Source organism: Pygoscelis adeliae, unplaced genomic scaffold (assembly GCF_000699105.1).
Source record: "Pygoscelis adeliae isolate BGI_AS28 unplaced genomic scaffold, ASM69910v1 Scaffold227, whole genome shotgun sequence".
Taxonomy (NCBI): Eukaryota; Metazoa; Chordata; class Aves; order Sphenisciformes; family Spheniscidae; genus Pygoscelis; species Pygoscelis adeliae.
Genome location: NW_008825100.1, coordinates 5,482,725 through 5,497,591, shown reverse-complemented (window position 1 = coordinate 5,497,591; position 14,867 = coordinate 5,482,725).

The window sequence follows — 14,867 nt, the reverse complement described above, 5'->3', positions numbered from 1 at the left end:
GCTGACCCCAACTGACCAGAGGGATATTCCACACCATATGACGTCATGCTCGGCATATAAAGCTGGGGAAGAAGAAGGAAGAGGGGGACGTTTGGAGTGGTGGTGTTTGTCTTCCCAAGTGACCGTTATGCGTGATGGAGCCCTGCTTTCCTGGAGATGGCTGAACACCTGCCTGCCGATGGGAAGGAGTGAATGAATTCCTTGTTTTGCTTTGCTTGCACGCATGGCTTTTCCTTCACCTATTAAACTGTCTTTATCTCAACCCACAAGTTTTCTCACTTTTACCCTTCCAATTCTCTCCCCCATCCCATTGTGGGGGGAGTGAGTGAGTGGCTGTGTGAGGCTGATCTGCCTACTGGGGTTAAACCACGCCAGACACCAACCCATGGGCTCTCAGCAGTACAGAGATGGATTGGCAGTTCAGATTTTATATAAAGCAGGAGATTTTTTTATATCATCTCTGAGCATAATCAGCAATAAAAGACACATGTTCATGTACGGGGTAATTCGGAGCAGTGACGTAAGAACTTGGCATCCCCAAGCTAGGTGCAAGTGCCTACCTTTGGACGAGTGAACTGAGAAAAGGAAAGAAAGAAGACGCAACTGCTGGTTTCAGGAATGTGTTCATGCCTATTCTTGCTGCTAAATAAAGGAAACTCCATGAGCAAAACCCCTGAAAGGGCCAGCAGAGCTGAAACTGTGTACAAAACATCGCTAAACCAGGCCTGTGTTTCAAAGAACATTTTTTTTAATTTTTCGATTTTCTTAATATAAAAGCATTTAACATATTACTAAAGGCCAACAGCTGCAACTTCAGCCTAATGAATACCCATTATCATAAACTTCATAAACTTGACTGCCTTCTTAAAGTGATATGATTGCTTTACTAATAAAGAATTTCAAAATCGGGCCTACTGTCCTGAGCTGTTTGGCTGGAAGTAACAACTACATTTGTGCATTTGTAGGCCAAGCTTCTCAAAAGTAACAAAGCAGTTCTCAAAGCTTTAACTGCTAGTTGTCTACTTTGACACATCAAGAAAATCTGTAAATTTACACTGATTTTTTTACCATACGGAGTCCAGGTACACAAGCCTCTATGAAGACCTATTTATTCCACAAAAGATCTTTCAGAGGTAATGAAAGCACAAAGGGGTATCATTAAGATGCTGGTCTTTTCACTTGAATAGGAAAAAATGGAAAAATTAGAAATGAAACCAGCAATTCCTAACCAGCTTAGAAAGTAGCCAGATTGTTTCATCTCAGTTCCAGTTACCTCAGTACTTATTTCCTAGGGAATAAATAACGCTCTATTTAGGAATTGTACCTTACAAAAAATGCATATCAGTACAGGAATTGCATATATTATTGCTGGATTTTGAATTAATATTTTGCAACACAACTTTGTGTATATATATATTTTTAAGTGAAGGAAGCTGATGGTTATTTTGTGTCTTACGGACACATCACTGAAGAATTAGGTCATAGGAAATTATTACTAAACAAATCATTCATTTCTTTCTGTAGGTCAAAATACCCTTGACATCCTATACATTCATGGTTTTCGTAGAACTTCCTCCAAGCTGGTAGGTTTCCTACTTCCTTCTAAAGCCATAATCACATCAAAAACAACACCTTCCTACTGATCAGCTTTATTTGTTTAGTAATACTGCACAAATTTTTGGCCCAGCCTCTTCCACCAGTTTGACTGATTCTGAGCATATAGCAGTTTTCAATGACTCATCTTTCTTTCTTAAGAAAAATAAGCACATTATCCAGCAATGTAGAATGAAAACAGATCTAAATAAATGCTTAACTTGAACTTTTCATTTTAATTGTCTTTAACTGTTTCTTATTAAAGCAAATCACCCAGTCCCTCTGTTATCTTCTAGAATTGCATAAAATGCAATACAATCAATGAGTTAGTTGCACAGGTCATCACAGTGCAGATTGAAATGACCAGGTCTCTCTGTCTTCTCATGAATATCTCTTCTTATCCTCCCAGGAGGACCATGTATCAGGCTTTTTGTCACTAGCCACGTGGTACCATCATAAAGCGCATGGCTAAGTCAACATCTAGAATAATATAATCCAGCATCAGTTCACAAAAATACATCATGCTATAAATTCAGCTCATAGTCAGCTACCAGATCTCAGTGGAGTTTGAACCAGCATGTTTGAAACTGTGGAACTGTCAAGTAAATGCCTGAATAGATACACATAGGCATATAATATATATACTGAAAAAAAAAAGACCAGAATGTGGAGGGGTTGTTTCCTTTTCCAACATAGCATCTAAAACAGCAAGTACAGATGCACAAAAAATAAACAAGAATAGATATGTAACAAAGTTAAAATAGGTTTATTTCTAATTACTTATTTATTATTAGAGTTAAAACTGGTTCAACTGTTAAGTTTTTCTTCAACTGACAGGATCTATTTATTCCTTTTTATTAAAGCTGCCTCTTTTCTCAGCCATTTTTAAGGATTACTATCTCTTTCTGCAATAATCTGACAAGATGTCATGAAAGATGATAGAAAATGTTATCGCACCTTCAAAGGTCTTAAACATAAACAGGGAATAAAAGAGGGCAGGAAGCGATTTATGCATATGAATACAACTACAGTTACTTATATCAGGTCTGCACCTCTATAAATATTTCATTAATGCAATTTCTACTGAAGTCTGTCAAATTCCACTGAGTTTACAGTGTCATTCAGTAGAAAGCCTAGGTTTTAGCATTTTGGTTTACTAGTTGTGTGTGCCATTGGTCAGATTTTATCCGCTGGGAATTTTTTAAGGAACCAAAGAGAATTAAAAAAAAAAAAAAAGAATATTTTTAAAAGCACAAATAATTGATAGTTAATATCCACTGAGTGTCAAAAGGAGATTCAGAGTCCAGATTCCTAACAGGGCATGGGCTCTGAACACCTGAATTCCTTTGGAAAATTCTACTACAAGTGACAGAATAAAAACAGAAAAGTTCTTTTTGTGTTTTCAGTTCTGTCTGATTCCATTACTGATAAAATACACGTGGTTACTCTTGATAACACGAAAGAGAGAAAGCATTGCTGAAAAGAGTGGATTACCTTCTGGTATGCACACAAGCAGCAAAATGTTCTGAAACTATACTGGGAACTGAAGAATACACCACAGAGTCTGAGGCTAAGATACATGTCCTGACTGCAGGTTTATCAGGCAGCTAAAGGAAAGGAGGAATTCTTAAAGGAAACGAGTAGTTATAAACTGCAAACCATTGATTTCTGTTAGGATAAAACAGTAACATCAACCGTTGCAGGTTGGACATGAACAGAAATCATTAACAATAAGCAGAATTTTCTGACAGGAATTTCAGCATAATTTTAGTATTAATGGCAAAGTATTAAATAGATTGTAATTATCATAACCCATGTTCCAAATAGCTTTCATATGATGACACTATCTTTGAAGAAAATGCATTTAATTGTCCATGTTTTCAGCACAAACAGATTCTTGAACTGTATGAAGTCTTACAGCTGATGAAACATATGTCAAAGCTGGACTGCTGATATTTTCAAAACCACAACTTTTCGATAGAAAATGCAATTTTAGCCTTAAAAAATTTCTCACAAACACATTTCAGACAGTTGAATTTTTCCCATTGGTAAGAGAGGAAACAAAAAAGATGGTAAAGGAAGTTAGAACCACTTTTTATACTACTCCTTTTTCTTTGTTCCTAGTGATCAAAAGTATGATGAGAAAAAGTTCTATTTTTACATAAACTACAGTGATATTCATGCAGTTTCACACAGAAAGAAATTTCACTGGGATGTTCAAAGACATTAAAAAATCTTTCAGAATTATTGAAATCTCCTTGATTTTTTTCTCACAACTCCTTTTTTTCTCCCAGCCAACCAACTAACCTGCTAATAAAACATGGAGAAACACACCCTAACTATAAAAAAGTGAGACCAGGTGGTGTTTCAAGTGAAACTGGAGATCAATTTGCAAATGCCTCTAATTGCACATTAGTGCTTATAAAACTTCACAGCAGGGAACTAAGTACAAACCTCACAAAAAAACTATTTTTTTCCCCTCAGAAAACCCTACTGTGCTATGCCCTGTGGGGGACACAGTCACCCTATTTAATTCAGTTTCTTGTCGTGTTCCATGTAAGAAAAACCTCCAGAAGTCTGCTCTTGTTTTAAGGTAAGACTAACTGGGCTTAAATATACTTAAGTAACTCCTAGGAAGCTGTGTTTTCCTTGAACTACATCTTCAACCCTTCCTAGAAATTAACTCAAAAAACCTCAGACCTATGCCTGACTTTTCAGGGCATAGTCCCAACCATAACATGTCTGGAGGTATTCATTTAGAGGAAGTCAAAACAAATAAAATCCCCACTGTACACCAGTGACCAGGAAAGCCTCAAGGGGACATTTGTGATTAATATAGTTTCAAATAAGGTCATGTTTGAATGGGTATGGCTGGAAGCACAGTCTGTTTAGAGCCTTAGTCTAAATGAGGTGTTGCTGGAAAGCCAGCTCATGGATATATCTGGCTGATTGAATTTTTCCCTCATAGCCTGGAGGATGGTCATTTAGAGATTGGGAGTCTTTTCTGACTGAAATGAAAAAGATTAAAATACATTTGAAGCTGACAGATAAGAAGCAGCAGGGACTACACACATTCCATGGACATAACTTTCTCTAAATATAAAGGATAAAGTAATAAGAGAACCTTAGAAGAAGCAATCTAGCAGCTGTGGGAGAAAGAACAATACTTCTCAAGGTTAGTCAGAGCAACAGTTTGACGAAGAAAACCTCTGTCACCAAAATGAGGGGAAAGTCTGCTTGTCGCCAGCCTGTGGCTGGTATTTTAAAGGGTAAAGTAATAAACTGCACACAAAGTGACAGGGTCAGAGGACCATGAAGTCACATTTATGTGTTTGGGTTTATTAGCCTTGAAGACTCAGCAGCAAGGTAATTTTGCTTCAGCTTCTTGTAATGAGGAACACCAGTCTGGTTCGCATCTCAAAATTTCCCCAGAGAAAATGTATGTACATACACTGTTTAGTGAGTATACACCAATTCCAAAATTTGGGATAAAACTAGGTGTAAGAATATATCATGCAGAGAGTCACCTCTACTTCCCAGAAATATCAGTCTTCATTTGATAGACATAATTTTTCTGCTTTGTCCTCATAACAAGACACTTTTACATCTTTCCCTCTGTCATGACTGGCCCAGCTCTGCTGGCTGGTGTAGGTCAGACTTAAGCCAAAACTCCAGCTGCATTCTGTCAACCTGATCATTGAATGACTACCAGTCATACAAGGGTCATATACTCTTGTATGCCCAATAAAAAAATCTGAAAAGCCACACAAAATCTTTGGAAAAGGCAGGTCTTTTATGCCCAAGAACAGTTACAAAGTCCATGAGATCTCCAAACCTCATTGTATAAGGACTCACAAAAGCTTTAAACAGACACCTAAAAGCTGTAAGCCACACTTGGGAAACAAGTTTTACTGCTACTCCACATGAATTATTTTGCCCTGGAAGTACACAGAGTCACATATGTTGGTGTGAATGCATGTGGTAAGCATCAGATGAAAAACACTAGTAATAGTAACTTGCACAGTAAAAGTGACCAATAATGCAGATATTTCCTTTTTTCTACCAATCTTTCCTGGCAAAAATATACAGAACTGGCTAAGTGCCTTTTCTTTGTCAGGTAGTAGTCTGGGTGTCCTAGGCCATTTTTATGTTGTGCACTGTGACACCTTGCCTTTCATTCCATTTGTGGTAGGGTGGCCCTGATCTTAAATGGTTACTCAATCATTAATGTTGTTTAAGAAATACAGAGGCTCATACACATCTAATTAGTTTTATAACCAAGAAAATGACCATTTGAGTAGGACAGACAAAGAAACTTTTTACTATCCTCTGAACCTGATAACTGCCTTGAGGAGTACTTTATAGTGTACAGCTGTAGACTTAGGAAAGTACAGTGGTCACCTTCTCCATTAAAAGTCAAAAGGATTTTGTACCTTATGCCCTTAATATACCTTTCAAAATTTTTGCAAAACTCCAACCTTCTGGCTGTCAGCCACTAACACCCACATATTGCTTTGCCTCTGTCCATTGTATTCTGCGAATCATAACTAACAGATTTGATACGACATCAGCCGTCTTCTTCAAGCCTGATAAATATGAAACATACCTTGGACCAGATATTTTCCCTCTTGTCCCACCAGAAGCTAGGTGAGGGACACACTTTGGTTTGCCAGCCAAAGACAACTCCTTTTTGATCATCAGTGTGTCCAGAGAAGGGCAACGAGGCTGGTGAGGGGTCTGGAGCACAAGTCTGGAGAAAAGGAGGCTGAGGGGAGACCTCATCACTCTCTACAACTGCCTGAAAGGAGGGTGTAGCGAGGTGGGTGTCGGTCTCTTCTCCCAAGTAACAAGTGATAGGATGAGAGGAAATGGCCTCAAGTTGCACCAGGGAAGGTTTAGATTGGACGTGAGGAAAAATTTCTTTACTGAAAGAGTAGTTAAACATTGGAACAGGCTGCCCAGGGAAGTGGTTGAGTCACCATCCCTGGAGGTATTTAAAAGACGTGTAGATGAGGCGCTCAGGGACATGGTTTAGTCGGCATGGTGGTGTTGAGTTGACGGTTGGACTCGATGATCTTGGAGGTCTCTTCCAACCTTAATGATTCTATGATTCTATGATCATCCATACTGAACATTTTGCCAGAGGCCTAATTTTCCTGAATGCATGCCAGTGCCAAGCAGCACCACTGGAAGTTTAAAATGATTTAAAGTTATAAATGGTTTATATCAAAAGCACAAAAAACAAACAAGTGATAGGACACAGGCGTATTGCAGCCTCCTTCTTGTCCACTGTTTCCCACAGGATGGCATGCCATGCTGCAGAGAAGGTAACAGCAGGTCCTCCCCAGAGACTGCCTCTAAGACAGCCCTTGACATTCAAAAATTCTGTATTTGTTAAAGGCATATTGCATATCATTTTCCAGTCCTTCTGGTGGATATCAGTATCCCTGTCTTAACATCTCTTCACCACTGGTCCTCTGGTCATAGATGTAAACTAAACACTTCAGTTATTATCCCTGGAAGCAGTTTTATCAATGTCCACAGAATACTTTGAGTAAGTTCTCCACCCTATCTGATATGATGCTTCCTATGGAAGATGACTTGCCTGGACCCACTGCAGAAAATTAGGGAGGCCTACAGACAGGACAAAGGCTGCCCAGAATGAACATGAGCAGAAACTGAAGTAGTGCAGCAGATTTGTACAGTTCAATGCAAACAGCATGTTGTTTCAGGAAGCTCTAAGAGGCTGCATGCTTGCCTCAGACATGATTGACCTTTCTGCAGTTTTCTAGCATGGAGAGGTATTACTGACAAGCAGAATAGTTTTCAGTATGGGAATTGCTTTTTTAGGAGATGGGAGGAGGAAGATAAGAAAATTGATCTCATGATGCAAATTGGTCTTTATGGATGCAGGCCTACACTCCAGTTGGCTCCAAGAGGCCAGTAATGAGCCCCCAGAAGGAATTAATTTAATAATATAGATATACCCCTAATTAAGTTCATGAGGCTATCTCAGAGCCAGTAGCAGTTCTCTGGAAATCACAGAGAAGGTGTGAAGTCCAGAAGACTAGAAAACATGATACATGTCTATGGGAGTGGATATAGGCTGAGAAAGAAAATTAGCTTGGTAGTCCTAGAAAAATGAGCAAGAGCGAATATGGACCTGCTGAGAACAAGAACAGAAAACCCCCAAAGAAAACCTAGACCCCCTCTTGGCAAATAATAGGGTTTATGCATAGGTGAGCAGCAAGAGATGTTTCCTTCAGTAAAATGTTTGACAGTTTCACATGATTCTTCCATCAGCAATCCAGAAAAAGGATATGAATCTATTAGGTGATAGGTGGAAACATATATTGTGGCTATTCTGGAAATAAATCAAAGAATAAAATCACTGTTGCAGGTTTTTTCCTACAAATATGTATTGTATTTACTCATTCTCGGGATCTGACTTTACTTTTCAGTTTTAAGGTCACTAGATGTACCTACAACTCAAACTGTCAAAGGTCGTGACAAGATTTACTCCATAGAAATTCTAACTTTTCAAGGCTGTTATCAAAAACTTTAACCCAAGACTAGAAGTATGGATGTCCCAAGTTTCACATGATCTCACACTATCTCTGAAAATTTATTGTCCTAAATCTAGAAATGAATTCTGAAACAATATTTTTCTAAGCTTAGTTACATCTGTAACTAGCAAACATCCAACTGAACTCATTAACGATGCTGCAATGTCAGAACAGTGAGATAAGGATGAGGTTTTTCACCTTGGTATGTCTGACTTCACTGAAGCGTAAATCTTTACAAGGCACTTCATGCTGCTTTTAAAGTGCTGCACAGACACCTACTCTCCTAAGCAATAGCAAAATCAAGCGTAAGAGCTTGTAAGCTCAAAACATAGGCATTACACTTATTTAAGGTACAGGAAATTGTCTAGTCCTAGGAGAATTTCATAATTTGTCCTGTGATTAGCAGAAGCCATTACTCAGGCTATTGGTTTTCCCAGTTCAGTGAAACTACCTGTATTGTCATATATTTCTAACGTAAGAATTTTAGATGGGGATCCATTGGACTAGTATGTCCTACACATACAAACTTTCTCAAAAGATCTTATAAACTTTTGAACTGCAAACAACAGAAAGATCAAATGACAGTGAAACAATAATTTCTGACAGCCTCCCATTTTGTAGATAGGCTTACCTGGAGAATAAACGGGTCCACGGGAATTTGTCCTGCACTGCATTACAGTGACATGATTACATTAAGGCTGAGAAAAGAGAAAAAAACAGACCTTTGATTAGTAAAAACATGGGTTTTTAACACTGCTCTTAAATCTGTAAAAGATAACTTGAGATCTGTAAGAGGGATATTTCTGAGCTAAGGTTATATGCTGAGGAAGACAGAATAGATTTAGTGACTATGATTAAGTTTCTTTTTCAGAGACAGGAAACCAACGTTCAAACTTTACACCTGTTGCATAACCACAAGGACTCTGAAATAGAAAAACTCAATAGCGGGTTTTCCTCTCTAAAGCAGAGAAAAGGCATGGTAAGACCATAGGAGACTGGCACCATAGCTAAAAATTGGACCAAGTCTGCTCAATTACAATTTAGATTTAAAAACTAGAACAGAAGCAGTCTTTTGAAGTAGAAACTCATTGCAAGTAGGAGGCTTAATTTTTTAAAATCATCACTGAAATCTTCTGGTGGCATTGAAAGGCAGATCAGCAAATGAAGCAGAGTTATCCGATTAGAAAGACCAAGAATAGTAACTCTTGTGAGTACGGAAAACTGGTTAGGAGGGTTTGAGCAATATGTGCGTAGCAGACCCCTCATACAGGACACAGAGTCTCTAATCCACCTCAGCAACCTTGTGAGCAAGTGTCATGTTTGACAAAGTGGTTCATGTTGAGACACACCATCTGTAAGGAATATTAGAGGCTCCAAGGAGATGTCATGCTTGATAAAGCTGGTAATGTCAATGCCCATCTGAAGAACTAGCTAATATTTCAGAGCTCTGAAGAGCAGGCGCAGAAAGAACGACTAGCAATGATGAGCTTTAAGAAAGCACCTGAGAATACTGTTAATGAAAATGAGCACACTGGAAGCAGTCTGTATTAAAACAGTTTTCATCAAACTCTTTTTTTTGCATTTTGTTTGGTTTTGTTTTCTTTCTTTTTTTAAGCTCTGTTTGGGGAATGATGTCCCTTTTGTGTTACAGTAATTAGTAGCTTAATGCTAATTTATTTTGCTATCATTGCACTGTGGTGTTCATCCGATAAATTTATCTCTTTTTCATTACAGATATTAATTTAAGCTGTGCATGGAAACCAGTCTGTGCATAAAATCTTTAAAAACCCTCGTTACTCCTTAGAAAACACACAGACATTTACAATTCACCTTTTGTTACGGTTATGAATAGGACAACCTTCTTTTCAGTCACATCATTTTGTGTTTCTTGATCAAATCTGAGAGGGAACACAGAACTGAATTTGCTTCTGCGAAGCTGCAATTAGCACTAGTGGTATGAGGAGCAATTTCATGACTCCTCGATATTTCAGGGCTGATATTTCCTGACCCTAGAGTGGATTTACATGACTACAAAGATGGCTTTGAGTTTTGCTGGTCTGTACCTATCACAGAATTCCCACCAATTCTTGAATTCTCCATGCTGATATCAAATTTCTTTTGGCAAAGAGTCATCCGTTAGGACATTTTTGTGCTAACAGTGATGCAAAGGAACTTTATTGGGAGCCTGGATTTTAGCTCAGATGCTAACGAGGTAGGTGCACATTAAGCCAATATAATTTCTTGGGGTTTTTTTTGACATTCAGAACAGCATTCTGGTAAGATATTTCATACCTAGTTTTTCCAAGTTACTGGCCTTTCTCCAGTATCCACTCCCTTGGCTTTTTGTGTCATTTATAATATTTTTAGCGTCATCTCAATTACATGTGCAGCGTTGTAGTTATCGTTAGATGAACTTCCCCTTTATTCTCACAAGGTAAACCTCACTAGACAAGGAATTTTGCACCAGAAATAAACCTGGCCCATCCTAAACTGAAGAAGTTGGAAATGGACAGCCTCATTTGCAAGAAGATTAAATGTATGCCTCATGCACAATAAACCAGAACACAGCCATACAATCTGATTAACAGATTTTGATTTATCTCGTAGCCTTTTTCTAATTTTCTTTCTCTTTCTTATTCACTAATAACATGCCTGTGAGTTTCTGCTAATGAATTAGACTTCAGCTGTACAGTAAGTCTCAAGCTTTTCTTCAGTTTGTTCTACTGGATACATTGTTTGCTTGAAATAAACCCCTTTATAAATGAATGAATATTAGTCTTAAGCCTGTACTTACGAATGAAGGCTTATTTGTGATACCAAATTGTAGCAGAGATAGACCCTTTGATGTCATTACAGAATATTTTGCTGTGTTAAAACAAAGATGCAATGTCATCTAATGCTGAATATTATGTTAGGGTAGGAGAAAAAAGAAAACATTTAATTTTGATTAGGGCTCTTACGTCTTAGATCATTATGGCAAGATTTTTCCTCAAGGAAAATAGACTTCATTAAAATATACACGTACTTTCTCTTTTACCTCACATACATTTCAGATTAATCTCTTTCTAAAATAACACCTCATACTACAAGTTGGCTCATTTGTGATAGAAGAGATTTGCTGTACCCTGACCATTTATTGTCCTCTGGCAAAAAAATCTTCAGTTAATTATTTTAATCTCATTTGCCTGTGTTACAACTACAAAATATCATTTTGCATTTTTACCAAGAAAGTGGGCACAATCAGAGCTATATCCTCAGTAGGTTTAAGATGCTTTACCCTATGAAAGTTTTAATTTTGCCACAGACTGGATTGGCCCCCTCCTCTGTGAGCCATATATTGCAGATGGGTTTCTCAATGAAAAATAACCAAAAAAAACCCAAAGAACCGAAAACCAAAACCAAAGAATTCTACCACGGGAGTTTTCAAGGTGAAATTTTCCACTAACAAAAAACTTATTCTGTTTCCACATGCACAGTCCTACCTAGAAGAGAGGCAAGAGATATGAAGTTGTAACAGACAAGCTACATTGTAGACTTAAACCAGGCAAAGAATACTTGCCTAAATATCTAACAAATCCTTAAACTGGTTTCTGCAGCAGCCAGTAGTAGTTATATCATTGAATTACATAATTTTCAAGTGGAAGGTTAGGGAGGAGGCTAATGATGCTTTTTTGAACCCACTGCCCTTGTTGGAAAGTGTGCCCTCATCATCCAGAGCAAGGTCACCAGGCACAACTTCTTCGGATCAGTTCTTCTTCACCAGTTGCCTACTCTTATTAATGTGCTTTCAATCATTGAATTTTTCAGACACCACATGCAGTAGGACCTTTTCTGGTAGAATTTGTTCTGAGGAGCTCAGAATAGGCCTGTATTCACCTCCTTTGTTGGAAGTATGAGACACTTTTCAGGTCAGCACTGTCAAGACTGTTCTTTTATTTAGGGGGAAAACTTTTCATTCATTTTCTGGTCTGTCACTGAGAAGTCTTATCTTTATTATACAGTGTCTTTTGAATTTCAGTTTGATTTCAGTCCTTTTTTCTTCTGTTAAGGGAGAAAATGTTTATCATCTTTTTTTCAGTTTTACACTACCAAGCCCATTATACTGAACAGTTTCCTTATAGCTGAAGTCCTTCAAAATCTGCAACACAAGCTGGAGTCTGATGTCTGGAATAGGACATACCTTTTTAAAGAGTAGTGTTCAATACAGCACAGAGACCTCAAGAAATTAGCATTCAAAAAATCACACTTCTAAGCATTTAGGCAGTGGCAGTGAAATCAGTAAGATAGCACAGGTATGCAAGATACACACATATAAACCCCTACTCAGCTATTGCTGTTCTCAGGGAACACAAACAACAGCCAGTGTCCAGATAAGGGTCTGTGGTGCACCTAGAAGATTTTTAGACACATATGCTCTAATAGTCATACAACTATTATAGCTATAGTTGCAACTCAGTATCTGTTCTTGGCAGCATGTCATTAGACAATGTATACAGAACAGTGAGGCGATAAAAGAACTCCTGCAGTACTCAAGAATTTTAATCCATTCTACACTCGACAGCCAAAGAAACTGGATTGACATATTACTAGAAGAGATCTTTTAATCTGTTACTCTTAGTCCTCAGTGACCTCTTTACAATAAAAAATGGATGGCACTTTTTTAACAGTCAATACAAAAGGAGTTTGTCGTGCTTCACAGAAATGTTCCCCAGAGAACAAATCTTTTATCCTATTATTTACTATTTCTATATATACTGAAACAATTTAAAGTTAGAAAGATTTCTAATGTGGCAGAGGCTGGAATTCTGAGGTGAAAGCCTCTCCATCACTTGGGAACAGTTCTGAGATATCAGCCAACCAGCACCTACTTGCTCAAATGCACTGCAGTCCTGATGGATGGATAGCTTAATGCTGCTATGGTACCCTGCTGATCGATTTATCACACCAACTATTTCTCCACCATGATCCCCTTAAGGAAAAGGAGGAAATAGGGAGAATAGAGCCAGGGACATAAAAAGGAATAAACCAAAAATAATCTCCATCAAGCTAGTAGCAATTTCCCAGTGGCACCAGCAACTGACAGGGCCTTTGTACCATAAGAATATGAAACTTGTGGTAAGTGGTATGTCATCTGCTAGCTCCTCTGGTTAAAACTGCAGGGCAGTGGGTGTCAGAATGACAGAGGACAAGAACAGACTTAAAAACTTCATTTCATATATATGGAATTTTTGACTAAAAGAAGCAAGATGAGTCCTGTTTTGACTAGTAGCATGCCATTATTTTTTGTTGTTGTTTGAGCAATGCTCTTTTTATGAGCCCAGATCTGGCAGAGATAAAGAGACTATTAATATATGGGGTTTAATCTCTTGCTATATTGTCTGCTTCCAGTATTGATCTTTAATAAAAAAATGCAAGAAGATAAAGATAGTAAGTCCTGCCATCAAAGAAGAAAGTTTTTGCTGCCCTGTTAGTTCTTGCTGAAATTACCAATAATGAAATTTGAGTTTAAAAGTCCTGAGATGGAACTTGTTCAAGGTATTAGAACATTTGGAAAAATCCTGGCATACCAGTTTCACATAACACCGCGACTTAACTTTGTCGAGTGACGTACTTAAATCACTGGTCACTTGAATTGAGCAAATGAATAAGTGAATTGCATTGTAAGTTCCAAGAGCTGAGTTTGGGCAGTTTAGTTCAATGTGACAAAGTATTCTGGAGAACTTACATGAGATCTTCAATTACTGGTAAGTGAACTGATTTTGAGTCAATGCTAAACTCCCACATTTGGAAGAGTCAAGAGTAGAACTACAGATTAGGCCACTCTGGACAGGGCAAGAAAGGAAGTCTGAACAATATTCTTTATGTCTCCAGAGTGGAAGTGGGAAACAGGACCAATAAGAGATTTGGCTCAAAGCAGTGTATATTCAATGAGGGGATCTGGAAGCAAGAACAATAATCTTCAGTAGAATGACTTCAGATAGCCAATGGAAAGCAAGGAAGTCTTGGATGACAGAATGGCTGTTTCCTTTCTCTCCCAACCCTAGCTAAAACAAATTTCAATTAAAAAAATATCTACACTATTCAGTTGCTTGTTTTCTGCAGAGGCAGTAGATCTATATCTCATGTTGTATTTTTCATTAAAATGTTACTGAAATAGTTATTCCTCTTCCGTTTACAGTGCCTGAAAGCCAGGGACTTTATCAAATGAAGTGAATATTTGAAATATGCTTATAATCATATTTAATATTGGTGGGGGAAAAATTATTCCTCTTCCTCCCCAATTCAAGAAAGGAATAAAGAAAACTATCAAAAACATTTTTAGGGCACTTCGCTAAGACTTTTGCCATCTGAGGCTGGAAGAGTATTCTGAGGAAATGTGTTTGCCCCATTCTTTTATTGTTTCTTAGACATCTGATAATGGCCTCTGTTGGAGACAGGATACTGATTTAAATGGATCTGTCATCTGACATCTTCATGAGGAGGGTGGTGCATCACTGGTCAGAGAGAGAAGCTGTGCCTAGTGCATCACTGGAGGTTTTCAAGACAGCCACACAAAGCCATAGCTGAGCTGATCTTCACAATCATTCCACTTCAAGCAGGATTCTGGGCTACAGACCTCCAGAGTTACCTTCTAACCAACATTTCTGTACAGAATTCCATTAATATCCTTATGTTCCTACATTATCTTCTTATAAAATACTTCTAAAT